The sequence below is a fragment of the Salvelinus alpinus genome, chromosome 4 (assembly GCF_045679555.1).
Source record: "Salvelinus alpinus chromosome 4, SLU_Salpinus.1, whole genome shotgun sequence".
NCBI lineage: Eukaryota > Metazoa > Chordata > Actinopteri > Salmoniformes > Salmonidae > Salvelinus > Salvelinus alpinus.
In genome coordinates this window covers 95,653,662-95,676,372 of record NC_092089.1, presented here as the reverse complement: position 1 = coordinate 95,676,372, position 22,711 = coordinate 95,653,662, and the positions used below count along the sequence as shown (strand labels likewise).

Sequence of the window (22,711 nt, the reverse complement as noted above, 5' to 3'; positions counted from 1 at the left end):
GGTCAAATGATTACATACTAAAGTACACACACAGTACACACACAGCTACCAAGCTACCAGTTATAGTACCCATCACTTCTCCTAACCTCCATGGTTACAGTTCCCATCACTTCTCCTAACCTTCATGGTTACAGTACCCATCACTTCTCCTAACCTCCATGGTTACAGTAGCCATCACTTCTCCTAACCTCCATGGTTACAGTTCCCATCACTTCTCCTAACCTTCATGGTTACAGTACCCATCACTTCTCCTAACCTCCATGGTTACAGTAGCCATCACTTCTCCTAACCTCCATGGTTACAGTACCCATCACTTCTCCTAGCCTCCATGGTTACAGTACACATCACCTCTTCTAATCTCTATGGTTACAGTACACATCACCTCTCCTGGCCTCCATGGTTACAGTACACATCACCTCTCCTAATCACCATGGTTACAGTACACATTACCTCTCCTAATCTCTATGGTTGTAGTACACATCACCTCTTCTAATCTCTATGGTTACAGTACACATCACCTCTCCTAACCACCATGGTTACAGTACACATCACATCTCCTAATCTCCATGGTTACAGTACACATCACCTCTCCTAACCGCCATGGTTACAGTACACATTACCTCTCCTAACATCCGTGGTTACAGTACACATCACCTCTCCTAACCGCCATGGTTACAGTACACATTACCTCAACTAACTGCCATGGTTACAGTACACATCACCTCTCCTAACCTCCGTGGTGACTAATGTTTACACCAATCTGATCCATCTACATGTGTTCTCTTTAAAACCAGCCCCATTGTTCTTCCTGTAAACACTGGCCTGTTGTCTTCCATACTGATCCCACCTGCTGGGAGCCTCACGCTCAGATTAGCATCATGTTCTATCAGACTCTTAATTTAAAAGCCTTTTTACTATTGACAGGCGGCCTTGCATTTCTAATCACCTTCAACTGTGTGTGAATGTCTGCAAGTCATCATTCTTCCTCAGAGGTCTAGAGTGATTGATACCTAGTCTTAACTAGGATGTAGTGATATGATGATAATCCTGACAGTCCTAACTAGGATGTAGTGATATGATGATAATCCTGACAGTCCTAACTAGGATGTAGAGTGATATGATGATAATCCTGACAGTCCTAACTAGGATGTAGTGATATGATGATAATCCTGACAGTCTTAACTAGGATGTAGAGTGATATGATGATAATCCTGACAGTCCTAACTAGGATGTAGTGATATGATGATAATCCTGACAGTCTTAACTAGGATGTAGAGTGATATGATGATAATCCTGACAGTCTAGCACTAGTCTGTCGATATGATTCTGCTCTGTGAGTGTGTGTGTGTGTGTGTGTGTGTGTGTGTGTGTGTGTGTGTGTGTGTGTGTGTGTGTGTGTGTGTGTGTGTGTGTGTGTGTGTGTGTGTGTGTGTGTGTGTGTGTGTCTGTGTGTGTGTGTCTGTGTGTGTGTGTGTTTGTGCCTGTGCATATGCACGTGTGTGTGTACATGTGTGTTTGGGGATGTATTCACATGCATCCTGTTTCCATTGATCATCCTTGAGATGTTTTTACAACTTGGAGTCCACCTGTGGTAAATTCAATTGATTGGACATGATACGAGAAAGGCACACACCTGTCTATATAAGGTCCCACAGTTGACAGTGCATGTCAGAGCAAAAACCAAGCCATGAGGTCGAAGGAATTGTTCATAGAGCTCCGAGATAGGATTGTGTCGAGGCACAGATCTGGGGAAGGGTGCAAAAAAAATGTCTGCAGCATCGAAGGTCCCCTAAAACACAATGCCCTCCATCATTCTTAAATGGAAGAATTTTGGAACCACCAAGACTCTTCCAAGAGCAGGCCGCCCGGCCAAACTAAGCAATCGGGGGAGAAGGGCCTTGGTCGGGGAGGTGAACAAGAACCTGATGGTCACTGACAGACCTCTAGAGTTCTTCTGTGGAGATGGGAAAACCTTCTAGAAGGACAACAAAAATGTATAAAAAACATTTTTTTGCTTTGTCATTATGGGGTATTGTGATGTCATTATGGGGTATTGTGTTTTTTAGAATAAGGCTGTAACGTAACAAAATGTGGAAAAAGTTAAGGGGTTTGAATACTTTTTGAATGCACCGTATACTGAGTGTACAAAACATTAAGGACACCTTCCTAATATTAAGTCTCTCTTGCCCTCTCTCTCTCCCCTCACTCCTGCCCTCTTTCTCTCTCCCCTGCCCTCTCTCTCTCCACTGCCCTCACTCCTGCCCTCTCTCTCTCCCCTGCCCTCTCTCTCCCCTGCCCTCACTCCCTCCCCTGCCCTCTCTCTCTCCCCTCACTCCTGCCCTCTCTCTCTCCCCTGCCCTCTCTCTCCCCTGCCCTCACTCCCTCCCCTGCCCTCTCTCTCTCCCCTCACTCCTGCCCTCTTTCTCTCTCCCCTGCCCTCTCTCTCTCCCCTGCCCTCACTCCTGCCCTCTCTCTCCCCTGCCCTCTCTCTCTCCCCTGCCCTCACTCCTGCCCTCTCTCTCCCCTGCCCTCTATTTCTCTCCTGCCCTCTCTTTCTCCCCAGCCCTCTCTCCTGCCCTCTTACACTGATCCATCTCTTTTACTCTTTGTCTCTCCCCATATGTCTCTTTCTTTCAATCTTTCATCTCTCCCGGTCTCTCTCTCCCTCCCTCTCATCTCTCTCTCTTGCTCTCTCTCTGACTATGACGAACAAACAGACACATAAAATCATTAAAACAAAATCTTTATTACTTGAACCGAGTGATGTTAGAAAGTGAAGGAAGTGATGCCCTGTTTAACAGAAGAGCCAGAGTGTGGTCGTTTGTCCCTTTCTAGGCTTTTACGATTAGAGCTACAATAACATATTGACTGCATCCCATATGGCACCCTATTTCATGTGAAGGGATTAGGTTGATATGTAGCCATTGATGAGGAAATTAGAGTCAGTCATTAAAACAGACAATTTGTTCCCTATTTCTTCTTTTAAATGTAGATAGTTTTTCCCATTGCTGTCAGTATTCTCCAGTAGGTCTATTTCTCAAGGTGAACGGTCTAAAACCGTCCCCACGCTCCAACCTGCGTGCATGTGTCCAGCTCCAAACCGTTACAGGTCATTACGTTCTCAGACAAGAGGCTAAACTCCTATTAGTCCTGCCTGCCGGTCTATGCATCTTCCCAACACATCTGGGATATATTGGTGCAGCAAAACATGTACTTAGATTAGGAATTAATTTTGATTAAGATAAAACGAGGCTTAGCCTGAATAACCAACACTTAATTATTAACAATCCCTCAATACAGTTGATTGTTTTCCTGGTGTAGCATATGATTGGTCCATTAACCTAGAATATGGTGTTATTTACTAGAGATGGAACTGACAAGCAAGGATAACCTGACCTTCAATCACTACCTAGTTTACATACAGTACATTAATTTATCTATATGCTATTACACAGAACAAAAATATAAGCGCAACATGTGAAGTGTTGGTCTCATGAGCTGAAATAAAAGATATCAGAAATGTTCCATACGCAGAAAAAGCTTAAAAGCCCTTTTGTGGGGAAAAACTCATTCCCCAGTGGGTGGGCCTATGCCCTCCGAGACACGCCCATGACTGGGCCACTGCCCACTGCCCATAGATTAGGGCCTAATTTCTTTATTTCAATTGACCGATTTCCTTATATGAACTGTAAATCAGTAAAATCGTTTAAATTGTTGCATGTTGAGTTTATATTTTTGTTCAGTATATTTGGTATACACTCCCCTCCCCTTTATTTGGACAGTGAAGCTAAAACTTCTAATTTGACTGAGGGATCCTGGCCTTCTAGGCAGAGTTGCAAAGAAAAATACATACTGTATGTCAGACTGGCCAATAAAAATAAAACATTAACATGGGAAAAAGAACACAGACACTGGACAGAGGAACTCGGCCTAGAAGTCCAGCATCCCGGAGTCGCCTCTTCACTGTTGACGTTGAGACTGGACAGAGGAACTCTTCCTAGAAGGCCAGCATCCCGGAGTCGCCTCTTCACTGTTGACGTTGAGACTGGACAGAAGAACTCTGCATAGAAGGCCAGCATCCCAAAGTTGCCTCTTCACTGTCGACGTTTAGACTGGTGTTTTGCGGGTACTATTTAATGAAGCTGCCAGTTGAGGACTTGTGAGGTGTCCGTTTCTCAAACTAGACACTCTAATGTACTTGTCCTCTTGCTCAGTTGTGCACCGGGGCCTCCCACTCCTCTTTCTAATCTGGTTAGAGACAGTTTGCGCTGTTCTGTGAAGGGAGTAGTACACAGCGTTGTATGAGATCTTCAGTTTCTTGGCAGTTTCTCGCATGGAATAGCCTTCATTTCTCAGAACAAGAATAGACTGACGAGTTTCAGAAGAAAGGTCTTTGTTTCTGGCCATTTTGAGACTGTAATCGAACCCACAAATGCTGATGCTCCAGATCCCCAACTAGTCTTGCTTCTTTAATCAGAACAACAGTTTTCAGCTGTGCTAACATAATTGCAAAAGGGTTTTCTAATGACCAATTAGCCTTTTAAAATGATATACTTCGATTAGCCAACACAACGTGCCATTGGAACACAGGAGTGATGCTTGCTGATAATGGGCCTCTGTATGCCTATGTAGATATTCCATAAAAAATCCACCGTTTACAGCTACAATAGTCATTTACAACATTAACAATGTCTACACTGTATTTCTGATCAATTTGATGTTATTTAAAATGGACAATTGCTTTTCTATCAAAAACAAGGACATTTCTAAGTGACCCCAAACTTTTGAACGGTAGTGTACAGAATACATATTGCAGAATAAATTCCTCACTTTTTCTGGCCATGACGAGTTGATATTCCCGAAAGTAGCCTTACAACAAATGACCATGCACATCTCTCATTTAATTGTGCCTATTAGATAGGCTATTATAATTTCAATAAATGCCATACATCCAACAGAGAGCCCAGGTTATAACTTACAGTAGAATTTAACAGGTGAACAGACTGTTGGTCTTTTGCATTGACGTGTGTACTGTAGTTAATTTTTTTCCAGAGTAGACGATGGTTCAGAATTTGCCGGCAGTGCAATATATTTAGGTTTGGGGAAAAATGAATGCAAACATTATTGCATTCAAACGATCTGTTTATATGTCCACAATAATTTGTAATTGTTTTAGTCTTTCAGAAATGGTCAGATACAGCAAATGTCACTGCAAAAGAAAACATTCTGCCAACAACTCCAAAGACATTTGATCAAGTTGGCAGTACATTGCTATTTCCTTTACATACGGTCTTGGCCTAATTCTAATACTTCCAAAGTACACAGCAAATAAGGGCATTATTGTCACCATAAAAGGTGACTGATGAGCGTTTTTCAGGCGGAGTCTTAATGCCCTTTCCCACACAGTTTTACGACAGGTCTGATTTTTAACGGGGAAACATGCATATTTATAGGGTGCATCAAGTTTAGAAAATCTATATTTTTGTGCATGCATAGTCTTTTTAGAAATGGCACATGCAGCTATTTAGTGTTAAATTTACACAAAGGTTATAAATGAGGCCCTTGGAGAGAAAATAAACTGGCCTCAAAACAACTCCCTACTTGGAGTCAGACAATCAACAGTGAATACATAGAATGATGAAGATGAGAGAATCCTTCTCTGGGTGTGAGTTGCTAATATCTGACAAGACAAACAACAAAGGAGAGGAGATGTGTATTTTATTGTGATATCAAAAACAGATTTAAATCTTGCCATGTTTATGATTAGAGGGGGTATACATTTCAGTTCAAAGATTAGTTAAATATTTACAGTTAATATACACATGCGTAATTTACTATATTCAAATTTGAGTTCTGTGAATATCATATCAGAATAATTCAACATGATCTATCCGAGTTGGGGTCAATTCCAAATTTTACTAATTGGAAAACATTGGAAGAGAATTGGAATTTAAATTGTACTTCCTGAACTAACCTTAAACCTGGTATCTATGTACAAAAGACATCAGCCATGTTTCTTGATAGAATATAAAGTTACTGAATCTCATTGTCACATTACCATCCCATTTACAAGTGAAATCTTCTTTACTCTTTAAGAACACTGGTGTGTCTTTAGATTTCGAATATAAGTATTCCGACACTGGGAACAGTGGAACGGCTTCTCTCCTGTGTGAATGTGCTGGTGTGTTCTGAGATTACTCTTGACAAACTCTTCCTACACTGGGAGCAGAGGAACGGTTTCTATCCTGTGTGAGTGCGCTGGATGTGCTGTTAGAACGTGTATGAAACCAAAGTTCTTCCCACACTTGGAGCAGTGAAACGGCTTCTCTCCTGTGTGAATGCGCTGGTGTGACTTCCTGAAACTCTTCCCACACTGGGAACAGTGGAATGGCTTCTCTCCTGTGTGAATGCGCTGGTGTATCTTTAAATTTCCGGACTCCCTGAAACTCTTCCCACACTGGGAACAGTGGAACGGCCTCTCTCCTGTGTGAGTGAGCTGGTGTCTATTGTAATCACTCCCTGTATTGAAACTCTTCCCACACTGGGAGCAGTGGAACGGCCTCTCTCCTGTGTGAATGTGTTGGTGTGTTCTGAGATGATCTTTAATGACGCTCTCCCCACACTGAGAACAGTGGTGTGGCCGTGGCCGTGCCTTGTCCGTCTCTTTCTGTTTCCTGGTGGGAGCTGGGTTGAATGAACCTGTGGTGGTTCCATGGTGTTGTGAGCTGCTGAAGGACATGAGATTCTCTGATCTCTCCACTCCTCAACAGTCTGACATACATATCATGGTGACATCTCTTTATGTGTTTGAGGAGGAAGATCTGAGAGGTGATAGGAGAACGGACAGCCAGAGCACGAGAAGATCTGGAAAGACTCCACGTTCACATCTGTGTAAGAGTGTGTGAGTGAGAGAGGGAGAAAGAGAGCAATTAAGAGAAGGGAAATCACAACAAATACAATACATTTACAATCTAGATATTATCCTGACCCTGTCACCTGAACATCTCAGGACACGATAATACACAACAGAAAACATTGTTTAAACGCAATGATGAATTTGTCATTAGCTAAAATCTGATCCCAATTTAATGGAAACCATTCCATTAAACTGGGATCAGATTTTCATGCAAATATTCCAAAATTCACATTCAAAACAATATGCGCATTTTCCCGCTATCAAACTGACTTAAAAAGCTGCGTGTGATAACTTATTGCACGTAACAATAACCTCTTAACTCTGATGCCGTTTGGTGGCATTTTCTAAAATGATGCATAATATTAATTGTTTCTGCTGTATATTGTATATCAATATTCACTGATATACAGTGCCTTCAGAAAGTATTCAGACCCCTTGACTTTTTCCACATTGTTACATTACAGTGTTAATGTAAAATGGATCACATTTAGTTTTTTTTCTCCGCAATCCACACCCATAATGACAAATAGAAATACCTTATTTACATACGTATTCAGACCCTTTTCTATGAGACTCGAAATTGAGCTCATGTGCATCCGGTTTCCATTGATCATCCTTGAGATGTTTCTACAACTTGATTGGAGTCCACCTGTGGTAAATTCAATTGATTGGACATGAATAGGAAAGGCACACACCTGTCTATATAAAAGGTTTCACAGTTGACACTCCATGTCAGAGCAAAAACCAAGTCGTGAGGTTGAAGGAATTCCAAATCAAGTCTAATTCAGCAGATGTTCAGCAGATGTTATTGCGGGTGTAGCGAAATGCTTGTGTTTCTAGCTCCGACAGTGCAGTAGTATCTAACGAGTAATATCTATCAATTTCACAACATATACCCAATACACACAAATCTAAGTAAAGGAATGATGAATTAAGAATATATAAATATTTGGATGAGCAATGTCAGAGCGGCAGAGACTAAGATACAGTAGAATAGAATAAAGTATATACATATGACATGAGTAATGCAAGATATGTAAATATTATTAAAGTGACTAGTGTTCCATTTATTAAAGTGGCCAGTGATTTCAAATCTATGTATATAGAAAGATGCCTCTATGTGCTAGTGATGGCTGTTTAATAGTCTGATGGCCTTGAGATAGGAGCTGTTTTTCCAGTCTCTCAGTCCCAGCTTTGATACCCCTGTACTGACCTCGCCTTCTGGATGAGCAATCGAGGCCCCCCCTCGGGAGGTGACCAAGAACCCGATGGTCACTCTGACACTCTGACAGAGCTCCATGCTGTAGGGATGTTTTACGTGTAATTTCAATCTATCTAATCGAATAGAATCCACAGATTGTGATTTGAAGATAAATACTTTTAATAAGAGTATTAGTAATTGACTGACCCGGTCTCTCCAGATCTCTTAACAGTACTATTTCTAGGGTCAATTTTAGATCAATGCTATGCATTTTCAGCCATTCCTGAACCTATGACCAGAAACAGGCTACCTGAGGGCAATACCAGAATACATGCTCTATTGATTCTGTATCCTTAGAACAAAATCTGCAGAGCTTCGATGATTTTATGCCCCAAATATCCAACATTTTGTTTATGGCAAGAATTCTATATAATAATTTCAGCTGAAAAGCACAAAGTCTTGAATCTTGCGTTGTTTTATATATCAACTCATACACCCTGTACCATGGAATCGGTACATCAAAAATCTCTTCCCAACTATTTTGCAATCTGTATGGCACAGTTGTCAACATCCTGGTCCTCAAATGAAACTGGTATACTTTCCTATTTATGCTATTTTTATACCTCCACAAGTTTTGATCCTTTATATTGGGCAGACAGACCAGTTCCCTACCTCCTACCGCTGCCACTCGCCTCCTCCATTTTTGGGGCAATGCTGTAATCAATTGGTTGTACTTTTGGATTGAGCAGACCTTTACGTACAATTCTGATAACTCCATGAAGGACATAACTCTACCATTCCAATTTACAATATCATTTAAGAACAAAATACCAGTTTCAAACATCTTTCCCATAAATACATGTATTTTATCAACCAGCACATTTGAATTCAGCCATAATATTTGTTCTATCTTTTCAGGGGGATGAAATTGAAATTGTAGCCAGCTCTGAAATGCTTGTTTGAAAAAGAGAGATACTTTGAAAAAATGTCAATCTGCACAATGGCAAAAAGGCAGTTTTTAAACAATGGATGAGATTTTCTTAGTAATCTACTTGAGAACCATTTAGGGTTCAAATAAAACTTTTGAATGAGTGAAGCTTTTAGAGCGAGGTTTAGTGCTTTTATATTTAATAATCTCAACCCACCCAATTCATATTCATTATATAGATAGGCACATTTTATTTTGTCTGGTTTAGAGTCCCAGATAAAGCAAAATATTTTTTGCTCATATGATTTGAAAAACAAATCATCAGGAGTAGGCAGCGCCATCAGTAAGTGAGTAAACTGAGATATGACTAAGGAGTTAATCAGGGCAATTTTTCCATAAATAGAAAGGTATTTACCTCTCCATGGTTGCAGGATCTTGTCTATTTTTACAAGTTTTCTATTGAAAACCATTGCGGAGAGCTTATTTATATATTTTGTGATATAAATAACGAGTATGTCTACTTCACCATCAGCCCATTTTATAGGTAAACTGCAGGGTAATGTAAAAGTTGTATTTTTTAAGGATCCAATACGTAATATTGTAAACTTATCATAATTAGGTTTTAGTCCAGAGAGTACAGAAAAGTTACCTAGATCTTCAATGAGACATTGCAAGGATCTAGCTTGCAGACTTAATAAAAAACCTGAGTGATCGGCATACATGGATACCTTTGTTTTTAAGCCTTGGATTTATAATCCTCTAATGTTGTTATTGGATTTGATTTTAATAGTTAGCATTTCGATGGCCATAATGAATAGATATGGTGACAGCGGACACCCTTGTTTAACTCCTCTTGACAATTCAAAATTCTGAGAAGTAGCCGTTATTTACTATTTTACACCTGGGGTTGCTATACATTATTTTTACCCATTTTATAAGAGAATTACCAAAATTGAAAAAATCCAGGCATTTATAAATAAAATCCAGTCTTACTTTATAAATACCTTTTCAAAATCCGCTATAAATACTATTCCTGGCTTCTTATACGTTTCATGATGTTCTATTATTTCTAGTAGTTGTCGTATATTATCTCCAATGTATCGTTCATGTAAAAAACCTGTCTGATCAGGATGAACAATACCTAGTAAAACCCTTTTAAGTGCTATGCATTTTGCTAGTATTTTTGCATCACAACATTGAAGTGCAAGGGGCCTCCAGTTTTTTTGATAGACTGGTTCTTTATATTTGCCATCTGGGTCTTGTTTTAATAATAGAGAAATCAGACCTTCCTGCTGAGTACCTGACAGACTACCATTTCTATAGGAGTAGTTAAAACAATCTAACAATGGAGCTTTTAGTATATCAAAAAATACTTGACATACCTCTACCGGTATGCCATCAAGCCCTGGGGTTTTTCCAGACTGAAAGGATTTAATAGCCTCAAAGTTATTCTTCTGTAATTTGGCCTTCGCACTGATCTTTCTGTACGTTTGTAAAAAATAAAATTGTTGAATAATTTGGAAAGAATCCCTTACCGTAATCTTCATTCAGTGGGAGAGGATGAGACGGAAAAGAGAGCATCTGCCTAAAATAATTAGCTTGCTCTTTTAAAATATCATTCGGAGAATCATAGGTGACTCCGTTTTCAGTAACGAGATTCTGCAAATTATTCTTGTTAGCATTCCTGTATTGGAGATTCAGGAAGAATTTTGTGCATTTTTCTCCATATTCCATCCAGTTTGCTTAATTTTTGTAATAGATTACATTAGATCGTTCTTGAATAAGTTCCTCAAGTTCTTTTTGTTTTTCCTCTAACTTATTTTGTATCTCTGTAGTATCGTTTTTATTGCCATCTACCTGTACTATTAGTTCATGGATTTTCCTTGTTAGTCTCTTTAGCCAGAAACTGCTTTTGAATTGAATGACCCCTGAAGGTACATTTAAAAAGGTATACCAAACAATAAGGGGATTTGCTGAACCTAGATTATACTGGAACATTTATTTTGTCTTAGTTAAAAATAAGTTGTCCTCCAGTAAACTTTGATTAAATTTCCAATATCCCCGTCCACGTGGAAAATCTATAAGAGTTATGTGAATGCCAATTAGATGATCCGATCACATTCTGTCTCCTATTAAAACTTTTTTTTACCTTTGATGCAAGAGAGAAAGAGACAAGAAAGTAGTCAAGACGACTAGCTTGATTAAGTCTCCTCCATGTATATCTCACTAGGTCTGGGTTTTTTAGTCTCCAAATATCCACTATTTCTAATGTGTCCATAATATTTGTGATTTCCTTAAGGGCACGTGATGATAGTTTGTAGAGTGATTACCTTTACGCTCCATTGAGGTACTTAACACTGTGTTATAGAGTTAGGAATTTTATGAGTAATGACTAAACAATGTTTACATTTAGATAAAACTATAACTAATTGAACTCTACCCTGTATTATTATATCTGATTAATCATGTTAATTCATAAGGAAGGGATTATGTAGCATGAAAAAAGAGTAATTAAAACATAATAAACACCATTCCAACTTAGTTGGAGAGGTGTGTGGTGAGGGTTATAAAGTAAGCAAAAAGGATCGTTAAACTATGGTTGAACCGACCCAAATTAGCCCTGAGATGTTTAGATAAGGCAGTGAGTAACTTCTTAGGTGTCCATTATCTTGAGTTGTCTGCTAAAGTGGTAATAAATTATAGTGAGCCTTCAGGAGAATAAATGGTGGTGGTGAGTTGGAATGAACCTGTTTTATCTTGGTCAAGAGGAGGAGCTTTATTCTGTAACCAATGACGTCATATTTTGTATATAAACTGTTGTTTGTGGTTAAATGGGAGCGCGCTCACGAGAATAAATACTATTATCTAATTCTAATAAGACTGGACCCTGTCTATTTTATGTTAATAACTATCTTACAAATTCTTAGAAATAGACAGATTGATTTTAATTAATGAGTACATAAAGGAATTATAAAATTCCCCTAACATATAGTCTCCTACCATAATGATTAGATCATTTGTTGCCTGTAAGTTCAATAAATTGGTATACATTTTTTCGAAGTGTGGATCCTGATTTGGACAATATATATTAATGAGCCAAATCAATTTTCGTCCACTTTCATATTCAAAAGGATCCACCTTCCTTGCGAATCATTCCTGACTATTTGCACATTCAGATCGACAATTTTTGTTAATATCATCATACCCTTTGAGTTCCTTTGTCAATGACAGAAAATTATTTCACCACCCCATTCCTTTTTCCACACAACTTCATCTAAGAATGTAGAGTGAGTTTCCTGTAAACAGTATATGTTATATTCCTTTTCTTTTAGCCATGTGAAGACTGATCTTTTTTTATAATCTGCTAAATCTTTACAATTATAACTGGCTATACTTACTTCACCCCTTACTATAACTAGATACTATTCTCAGTCTAAATTGACCATAATTAGTGCTTGTAAAGTTACTGCCATCAGAGGTATTATGAAGGTCAAAATTAGAGCTTTCAAATGTCTGATATTTAGAATTCAAGAAATAGGTTCTAGCAATATTTGTTTTATTCCCTTGCCTGTTTGCCTGTGAGCCAATGCCACAGATGTTAGAAAATTTAGAAAATATATTATGTGTGTAGCAAATCTGAGTAGGTTGATTATGGCTGCAATCCCGGTAACGGGATCGATATGACAAAAACAAAAGAAAGTGCAGGGCGCCAAATTCAAAAAACAGAAATCTCATAATTAAAATTCCTCAGACATTCATGTGTCTTATATCATTTTAAAGGTAATCTTGTTGTTAATCCCACCAAAGTGTCCGATTTCAAATAGGCTTTTCAGCGAAAGCACTACAAACGATTATGTTAGGTCACCACAAAACCACAATAAGCACAGCCATTTTTTCCAGCGAAAGATAGCTTTCACAAAAACCAGAAATAGAGATAAAATTAATCACTAACCTTTGATTATTTTCATCAGATGACACTCATAGGACTTCATGTTACACAATACATGCATGTTTTGTTTGATTAAGTTCATATTTATATAAAAAGATCTGAGTTTACATTGACGCGTTAGATTCACTAGTTGCAAAAACATCAAGTGACTTTGCATAGCCACAACGTTTCAACAGAAATACTCATCATAAATATAGATGATAATACAAGTTATACACGTGGAATTATAGATATACCTCTCCTTAATGCAACCGCCCGTGTCAGATTTCAAAAAAACTTTACGGAAAAATAAACCATGCAATAATCTGAGACGGAGCTCAGAACAATAGCCAAATTAGCCGCCATGTTGAACTCAACAGAAACCAGAAAATACATGATAAATGTTTCCTTACCTTTGATGAATTCATCAGAATGCAGTCCTAGGAATCCCAGGTCCACAATAAATGCTTGATTTGTTCGTTAATGTCCGTTATTTATGTCAAATTTGCTACTTTGGTTCGCGCCTTCGGTAAACAATTCCAAAGTCACAACGCGCCTCCACTATAACGTGACGAAATGTCAAAAAAATCTGTAACAGTCAGTAGAAACATGTCAAACGATGTACTGAATCAATCTTTAGAATGTTGTTAACATACATCTTGAATAACGTTCCAACCGGAAAATTAAATTGACTTCAGAAGAGCGGTGGAACGGAGGTCCTCCTCATGTGAAGGCGCATGGTGAATGCGTGATCAGCCCGTGGAAGTGATTACTCATTCCTGTCTCCTTCGGCCCCCCTTCACATTAGATTCATCAGACAAAGTTCTATTGACTGTTGACATCTCATGCATGCTTCAGTGTCGCTTGCCTCGAAGCGAGCATATAAGGTATTTAGCTCGTCTGGTAGGCTGGGTTTCCCTTTGTAGTCCGTAATAGTTTGCAAGCCCTGCTACATCCGACGAGCGTCAGAGCCGGTGTAGTAGGATTCAATCTAAGTCCTGTATTGACGCTTTGTCTGTTTGATGGTTCGTCTGGGGGCTTAGAAGAATTTCTTATAAACGTCCCGATTAGTGTCCCGCTCGTTGAAAGTGGATGCTCTCGCCTTTAGCTCCTTTAGCTCGATGCCAATAATCCATTGCTTCTGGTTGGGATATGTACGTACGTACACTGTGGGGACAACGTCGTCGATGCACTTTTTGATAAAGCCGGGTGACTGAGATGGTATACTCCTCAATGCCATTGGATGAATCACGGAACATATTCCAGTTTGTGCTAGAAAAACAGTCCTGTAGCGTAGCATCCGTGGTATCTGACCACTTTTGTATTGAGCGAGTCACTGATAGTTCCTGCTTTAGTTTTTGCTTGTAAGCAAGAATCAGGAGGATAGAATTATGGTCAGATTTGCCGAATGGAGGGCGAGGGAGAGCTTTGTATGCGTCTCTGTGTGATGAGAAAAGGTGGTCTGGAGTGGTTGATCATTGCTATACAACCATTTTCAGGCCTTGCCATAGTTTTGACTAAAATCTACCTCGGCCACTCAGGAACATCCGCTGTCTTCTAGATAAGCGGATAGCTAACTGTTAACGTTAGATAGCTTACCGATAACTAGCTAATGTTTATCCGGACGAGTGGTCCAATCCCCATCTTTAAATATTACAGCAACTACATAAAGGCTCACTCATTTGTGTTAGGTTTGTCCATGCTATGCTAGCCAGAAGATTCCCACCCTACCATTACACTTGTTTACATTGCGCTGCACTGGGGTCTCAGGCCTATCAAACCATGATGGCATTATCTCTCATGGGTAATAGAAGCTGTTGTACACCAAGGGCACAGATATAAAAAAGCTTTGCTAACTAGCTCCTTGTTCTACAGGTGCATCAAAATGAATTGAAAAGTAATTCTCCAGTAAAAAATAAACGTCAGTCTTTCTTCTAACCTAAGCTAGAGTTGCGTCTACGGCCATTTTTCTATCACCAACACTTGATGGTAGCTAGCTAACTAGGCTAACATTTGCAAAGCTAGCAAAAAATGCTTAGCTTGCTGCCAAAGAGCTTGCTAAGACTATGTACAGTGGGGAGAACAAGTATTTGATACACTGCCGATTTTGCAGGTTTTCCTACTTACAAAGCATGTAGAGGTCTGTAATTTTTATCATAGGTACACTTCAACTGTGAGAGACGGAATTTAAAACAAAAATCCAGAAAATCACATTGTATGATTTTTAAGTAATTAATTCGCATTTTATTGCATGACATAAGTATTTGATCACCTACCAACTAGTAAGAATTCCGGCTCTCACAGACCTGTTAGTTTTTCTTTAAGAAGCCCTCCTGTTCTCCACTCATTACCTGTATTAACTGCACCTGTTTGAACTCGTTACCTGTATAAAAGACACCTGTCCACCCACTCAATCAAACAGACTCCAACCTCTCCACAATGGCCAAGACCAGAGAGCTGTGTAAGGACATCAGGGATAAAATTGTAGACCTGCACAAGGCTGGGATGGGCTACAGGACAATAGGTAAGCAGCTTGGTGAGAAGGCAACAACTGTTGGCGCAATTATTAGAAAATGGAAGAAGTTCAAGATGACGGTCAATCACCTTCGGTCTAGGGCTCCATGCAAGATCTCACCTCGTGGGGCATCAATGATCATGAGGAAGGTGAGGGATCAGCCCAGAACTACACGGCAGGACCTGGTCAATGACCTGAAGAGAGCTGGGACCACAGTCTCAAAGAAAACCATTAGTAACACACTACGCCGTCATGGATTAAAATCCTGCAGCGCACGCAAGGTCCCCCTGCTCAAGCCAGCGCATGTCCAGGCCCGTCTGAAGTTTGCCAATGACCATCTGGATGATCCAGAGGAGGAATTGGAGAAGGTCATGTGGTCTGATGAGACAAAAATAGAGCTTTTTGGTCTAAACTCCACTCGCCGTGTTTGGAGGAAGAAGAAGGATTAGTACAACCCCAAGAACACCATCCTAACCGTGAAGCTTGGAGGTGGAAACATCATTCTTTGGGGATGCTTTTCTGCAAAGGGGACAGGACGACTGCACCGTATTGAGAGGAGGATGGATGGGGCCATGCATCGCGAGATCTTGGCCAACAACCTCCTTCCCTCAGTAAGAGCATTGAAGATAGGTCGTGGCTGGGTCTTCCAGCATGACAACGACCCGAAACACACAGCCAGGGCAACTAAGGAGTGGCTCCGTAAGAAGCATCTCAAGGTCCTGGAGTGGCCTAGCCAGTCTCCAGACCTGAACCCAATAGAAAATCTTTGGAGGGAGCTGAAAGTCCGTATTGCCCAGCGACAGCCCCGAAACCTGAAGGATCTGGAGAAGGTCTGTATGGAGGAGTGGGCCAAAATCCCTGCTGCAGTGTGTGCAAACCTGGTCAAGAACTACAGGAAACGTATGATCTCTGTAATTGCAAACAAAGGTTTCTGTACCAAATATTAAGTTCTGCTTTTCTGATGTATCAAATACTTATGTCATGCAATAAAATGCAAATGAATTACTTAAAAATCATACAATGTGATTTTCTGGATTTTTGTTTTAGATTCCGTCTCTCACAGTTGAAGTGTACCTGTGATAAAAATTACAGACCTCTACATGCTTTGTAAGTAGGAAAACCTGCAAAATCGGCAGTGTATCAAATACTTGTTCTCCCCACTGTATATAAAGTATACAATCAAATAAATATATAGAATGTTATTTCAAAACAACAGTACACCGAACACTATGTAGCTATAATAAAGCTAACGTTATCTAGCTTATGAGAAGCTGATCTCTTTTCTTGGCTCACGTCATTTCTATAGAGAAAATACCATACGCCTGACACCGGACATAGGATTTCCCAGATTTTCGCCAAAATGTACATTACTGTTCAAAAGTTTGGGGTCACTTACAAAGGTCCTTGTTTTTGAAAGAAAATCCCAAAAAATGTGTCTATTAAAATAACATCAAATTTAGTAGAATGTTTTATTTTACCTTTATTTAACTAGGCAAGTCAGTTAAGAACAAATTCTTATTGTCAATGACGGCCTAGGAACAGTGGGTTAACTGCCTTGTTCAGGGGCAGAACCACATTTTTACCATGTCAGCTCGGGGATTCGATCTTGCAACCTTTCGGTTACTAGTCCAACTCTCTAACCACTAGGCTAATTGTTAATGTTGTAAATGACTATTGTAGCTGGAAGCGGCTGATTTTTTATGGAATATCTACATAGGCGTGCAGAGGCCCATTATCAGCAACCATCACTCCTGTGTTGTGTTAGCTAATCCAATTATCGTTTTAAAAGGCTAATAATTGATCATTAGAAAACCCTTTTGCAATTATGTTAGCACAGCTGAAAACTGTTGTCCTGATTAAAGAAGCAATACAACTGTCCTTCTTTAGACTAGTTGAGTATCTGGAGCATCAGTATTTGTGGGTTCGATTACAGGCTCAAAAGGGCCAGAAACAAAGAACTTTCTTCTGAAACTCGTCAGTCTATTCTTGTTCTGAAAATGAAGGCGAGAAATTGTCAAGAAACGGACGCTCGTACAACGCTGTGTACTACTCCCTTCACAGAACAGCACAAACTGGCTCTAACCAGAATAGAAAGAGGAGTGGGAGTGCACATCTGAGCAAGAGGACAAGTACATTAAATTGTCTAGTTTGAGAAACAGATGCCTCACAAGTCCTCAAATGGCAGCTTCATTAAATAATATTCGCAAAACACCAGCCTCAACGTCAACAGTGAAGAGGCGACTCGGGGATGCTGGCCTTCTAGGCAGAGTTGCAAAGAAAAAGCCATATCAGACTGGCCAATAAAAATAAAAGATTAAGATGGGCAAAAGAACACAGACACTGGACAGAGATATGGCTTTTAACTCTGCCTAGAAGGCCAGCGTCCCAGAGTCGCCTCTTCACAGTTGATGTGACATGCCATTGGAACACAGTGATGGATGCTGATAAATGTAGATATTCCATTAAAAAATATATTTATTTATTTTTAAAGCAGCCGTTTCCAGCTACAATAGTCATTTACAACATTAACAATGTGTACACTGTATTTCTGATCAATTTGATGTTATTGTAATGAACAAAAAGTGCTTTTCTTTAAAAATCATGGTCAAAATCAAGTGACAGCAACTTTTGAACGGTAGTGTATGTCCCAACCCCGGAAATGAGAGAAAGGACTATTAAGACACTGCGGAGCCGGCGCGAGATATGGGTCAGAAACAACATACCTCAATTTTATTTAACCTTTATTTAACTAGGCAAGTCAGTTAAGAACAAATTCTTATATGGTCAATCCGACAGCTGAAGTGGCCGTACAGCATTTACTGCGATGCAGCCTCCCGCAGACGTCATGGCTTTCATACTTCTTGCACTTAGCGGAGCACAGCAGAGCTATTGGGAAGGAAGTGAGTTTGTGTTTACACAAGACGTACCGCCCCCACCTACTGTCAACAAGTCATGCCAACGCAGAGCTATATGGAAGCCCGACACATTGTTACAAATTGTGGTCATTTGCACTTGTGACGTAGTTAAAGGTGGAGGGCTGGAGCAAGCAGGGAATAACATCGCTTGAGAGGGCAATATTCATGTCAGGAGAAATGTAGTAATCATAAGGAGACATACTTGAATTGCAGAGGAGGAATGGGGGGGGGGGGGGGGAGAGAAGAGGTTGAAGAGAAAGAGGGAGGTAGAGGGTGAGCTTGAATTGGTTACAAATGGAAATGGTTTGTTGAAGTAGAATAGTAGAAAGTGTAAGCAGAGTGAGCTGTACGCCAGATCGAAGACAGGAGGAGAAATGGAAGTGAATGAGGGCGAAGTATCGGAGGTGGTAGGTGTGGTGAAGTTATCCGAGCCAGAGGCACCGAGGGTCAGGTTGAGTCTGATGGTAGGAGTGACATTTTTGGAAAAAGTGGAACCTTGCCTTTTGGCTGATCCATTTGTGTTTTCAGGGTGGGTTAAAACGGAGTTATGTGCCGTGGAATCGGTGAAGGTAACCCGAAGTGGTCTTGTGATAATTGTTTGTGTTTCTGTTGGTGAGAGGGAGAAGGTGCTCCGCATCAAACGACTGGGGACAAGAGATGTGAATTGTTTTCGCTCTCAAGAAAAGGGGGAGTGATTACTGGCGTAGCGATAAATGTGAAAGTGGACCAACTGAAGATAAATATTTCCGGTGTTTGTGATGCTCGGTGCGACGCAGACAGGGTGGCTTGAGTGGAGAAACAGAGTCGTTGTCTGTTCTTTTGCGTTTTGATGTTGAGTCTTTGCCCGACAAAGTGACGTTAGAACATACACTCAATGACCATAAGTGTGTAGACACCTGCTCGTCGAACATCTCATTCCAAAATCATAGGTATTAATATGGATTTGGTCCCCCCCTTGCTGGTACATCAGCCTCCACTCTTTTGGGAAGGCTTTCCACTAGATGTTGGAACATTGCTGCAGGGACTTGCTTTCTTCAACCATAAGAGCATTAGTGAGGTTGGGCACCGATGTTATCCAATTAGGCCTGGCTCGCAGTCAGCGTTCCAATTCATGCCAAAGGTGTTTGATGAGGTTAAGGTCAGGGCTCTGTGCAGGCCAATCCACACCGATCTCGACAAACCATTTCTGTATCGACCTCGCTTTGTGCACGGGGGCATTGTCATGCTGAAAAAATAAAGGGCCTTCCCCAAACTGTTGCCACAAAGTTGGAAGCACATAATAATCTAGAATGCCATTGTATGCTGTATCATTAAGATTTCCCTTCACTGGAACTAAGGGGCCCGAACCATGAAAAACAGCCCCAGACCATTATTCCTCCTCCACCAAATGTTACAGTTGGCACTATGCATTGGTGCAGGTAGCGTTCTCCTGGCATCCGCCAAACCCAGATTCGTCCTATGGACTGCCAGATGGTGAAGCGAGATTCATCACTCCAGAGAACGCGTTTCCACTGCTCCAGAGTCCAATGTCGGTGAGCTTTACACCACTCCAGCCGACGCTTGGCATTGCGCATGATCTTATGCATGTGTGGCTACTCAGCCATGGAAACCCATTTCATGAAGCTCCCGACAAACAGTTATTGTGCTGATGTTGCTTCCAGAGGCAGTTTGGAACTCGGTAGTGAGTGTTGCAACCAATGACAGACGATGTTTACACACTTCAGCCCTCGGCAGTCCCGTTCTGTGAGCTTGTGTGGCCAACCACTTTGCAGCTGAGCAGTTGTTACTCCTAGACGTTTCCACTTCACAATAACAGCACTTACAATTGACCGGTAGCAGATCTAGCAGGGCAGAAATTTGACGAACTGACTTGTTGGAAAGGTGGCATCTTATGACGGTGCCATGTTGAAAGTCTACTGCTGTTTCCTCGATTTTATACACCTGTCAGCAAAGGGTGTGGATGAAATATCTGGATTCACTAATTTGATGGAGTGTGCATATACTTTTGTATATATAGTGTATCAGTTATCCCGTACCAGCTTTTGTACCAAATAGATTACGTTGTTACATGTGTCAAGCTTATGGGCATGTGGCAGCAGAGTGTAGGAGAGAGGTCCCTAGGTGTGAGAAGTGTGCAGAAGGGCATGAGACAAAATGAATGTGTAGCATTGGGGAAAGAAGCGGTATGTGTTATCTGTAGAGGTGCCCATGGGACTGGGGGTCAGAAATGTCCGGTGAGAGTGAGGCAGATTGAGGCTACCAGGGTTAGAGTATTGCAGAACTTGTCATATGCGGAAGCAGTGAAGAAATTATAGGAAGATGGGTCAAGGGGGAGGGATCCTGAGAGAAGTGGTGTAAGTAGTAGCTCTGTACCAGTACAGATGGACAGGCCAACAAGTGATATATGCTTCAGTAAGATTATATGCAGAGAAGTATTTGGGTGTACGAGATTTGACATCAGAAGAGTTACAGGGTGTGTTGATCAGTGGTGTCCCATCCTTTCAGGCTGTTGGCCTGAGGTACAACTAGATTTAGTAGAATAGGGTGGTAGATTTTTAACGAGTGTTGGGTTACATGGTAGGGTATTTGTTGATTTCTACCTTTTTTTCCAAGCAAAGAGTAAGGGAGTTATACTCCAGTCTAGTTGGTGGCGGTAATGCAATATTTATTCAATGCCAACAACCATTAAAACTCATTGAAGAAGATACAAAATGTGAGATGTGCAAGGGCATGTGGTATGGATTTGGCCTCTGCATGCCCCGCAATTGCGTCACACACTCCATAAAAAGCCTAGACCATATTTCACATTTTAGGATCAAGCATAAATTGGCTTTTATTCTGACCCCCTTGTGCAGCTCAGTGTAAACAAGCGTAATGCTAGGGTCGGGATCTACTGGCTAGATAGATACAGTAACTTTAGGCTAGATATTTTTCAACTCACCTCATCAGAAGAATTTATAATCCTAATGAATTTGCAGTTGTCCATTGACGACTCTCTTAGTCCCAGACTGAGACGGTAGCTGCTGCTCTTACTAAATTACATACATAAATTAAAATACAAATTGGTTATAATAACAAGAACGTTGTAATTTTCAGCCAGGTATTGTAAATTACTAGCCTTTTGAAACCGTTGTTGGAAAAAGACAGCTACATAATCCACAGTTTCTAAACCCAAAGGCGCAACATCACGAGACTTCCAGGAACGCTTGCGAAGCAGATCAGGTCGGGGTTTGGGGTATGAGAGAAGTGACAAATTATTCCTTAGTTGTTCATTTTCTCGAAATCTAAAGGCAAAACCTAGATTCGAGCCAATGTCTTAAGTAGTTGAACATGGTATTACTCCAACCTCGTGATAATAACAAACTGACACGTTTTCATTTTCGTCAAAAACTATTTTATATCGAACGAGTGCCTTTGGGTTTACGGTTTGCACATGCGCAGTATGGCGCGAGACGAGAGTAACAATGAGAACGTCTTTGACAGTAAAACCAGATGACATGTTTCTGCGCATGAGTTTAGCTAGATAACATCGCCTATAAGCGTGATGGGGGATTTCTATTGGAGAAGCAGTTTCTGCCTATCTTTATAATGTACTGTCTTCGAACTGACGTCTACTGCGCAGACGTTGCATGCATCAACCAATGATTGTGTCATCCTCTTCTTTTTCTTATGTATAATGGCGGTCCGCAAACAAGCGTCAAGAGGTGCATGCCGCCACCTACTGTACGGGTGGTAAACAAACCAAAAAATCCATAGTAGGAAAGGGGGAAAAGACAGACATCACACATAAAAACTAAAATACGATACAAAGTCCACCTTTTTAACTCCCTAGGTTGTCGAGAAATATTCACTGGTGCAGGCTCTACTACCATTGCATATTCAATGCTACTCAATGCGACTTGTCTCTCCGCCTCCAGATAGGACACAAGCTGGCTAACCCTTCACCCAGGCCACCTCTGGCTCCTTCACCCAGGCCACCTCTGGCTCCTTCACCCAGGAATTTGGGTGCATGTTCCCCACCACAATTGCAACATATAACCTCCGCTGGCATTCGATACTCTTCCCTTCTGCATTTACTTGCCAGATGACAAAATCTTTGACACTGAAGGGGTTTATGCATGAAGGCTCTTACATGGTATCTCATGTAGCCTGACTTTACACGAGAAGGGAGAGACTCTTAATCAAAGAGGAAAAGTATGGATGAAGTGAGTTTCTTCACTCCATCTACCAATACGGGTCAGTCGACGTGCACCAACCACTCCACGTACATCCTCAGGTATTTCATCTGCACGCACTTCATGCGCCACC

The 22,711-nt window shown here is 40.8% G+C and overlaps 1 long non-coding RNA gene across 3 annotated transcripts; it reads right to left on the bottom strand.

Annotated features, from left to right (window-relative positions):
- Positions 1–5,701: 5,701 nt before the first annotated feature.
- LOC139574713 (uncharacterized) lies at positions 5,702–21,833 on the bottom strand. Of its 3 annotated transcripts, XR_011674819.1 has the most exons (4): positions 21,522–21,833; positions 21,345–21,435; positions 7,453–7,565; positions 5,702–6,887 (listed from the first exon to the last, which is right to left on the bottom strand). It is a non-coding gene; the product is annotated as an uncharacterized lncRNA (long non-coding RNA). The 3 variants fall into 3 exon arrangements; XR_011674818.1 differs by having other exon boundaries at positions 21,345–21,833; XR_011674820.1 differs by having other exon boundaries at positions 7,466–7,565; positions 21,345–21,833.
- Positions 21,834–22,711: the final 878 nt, after the last annotated feature.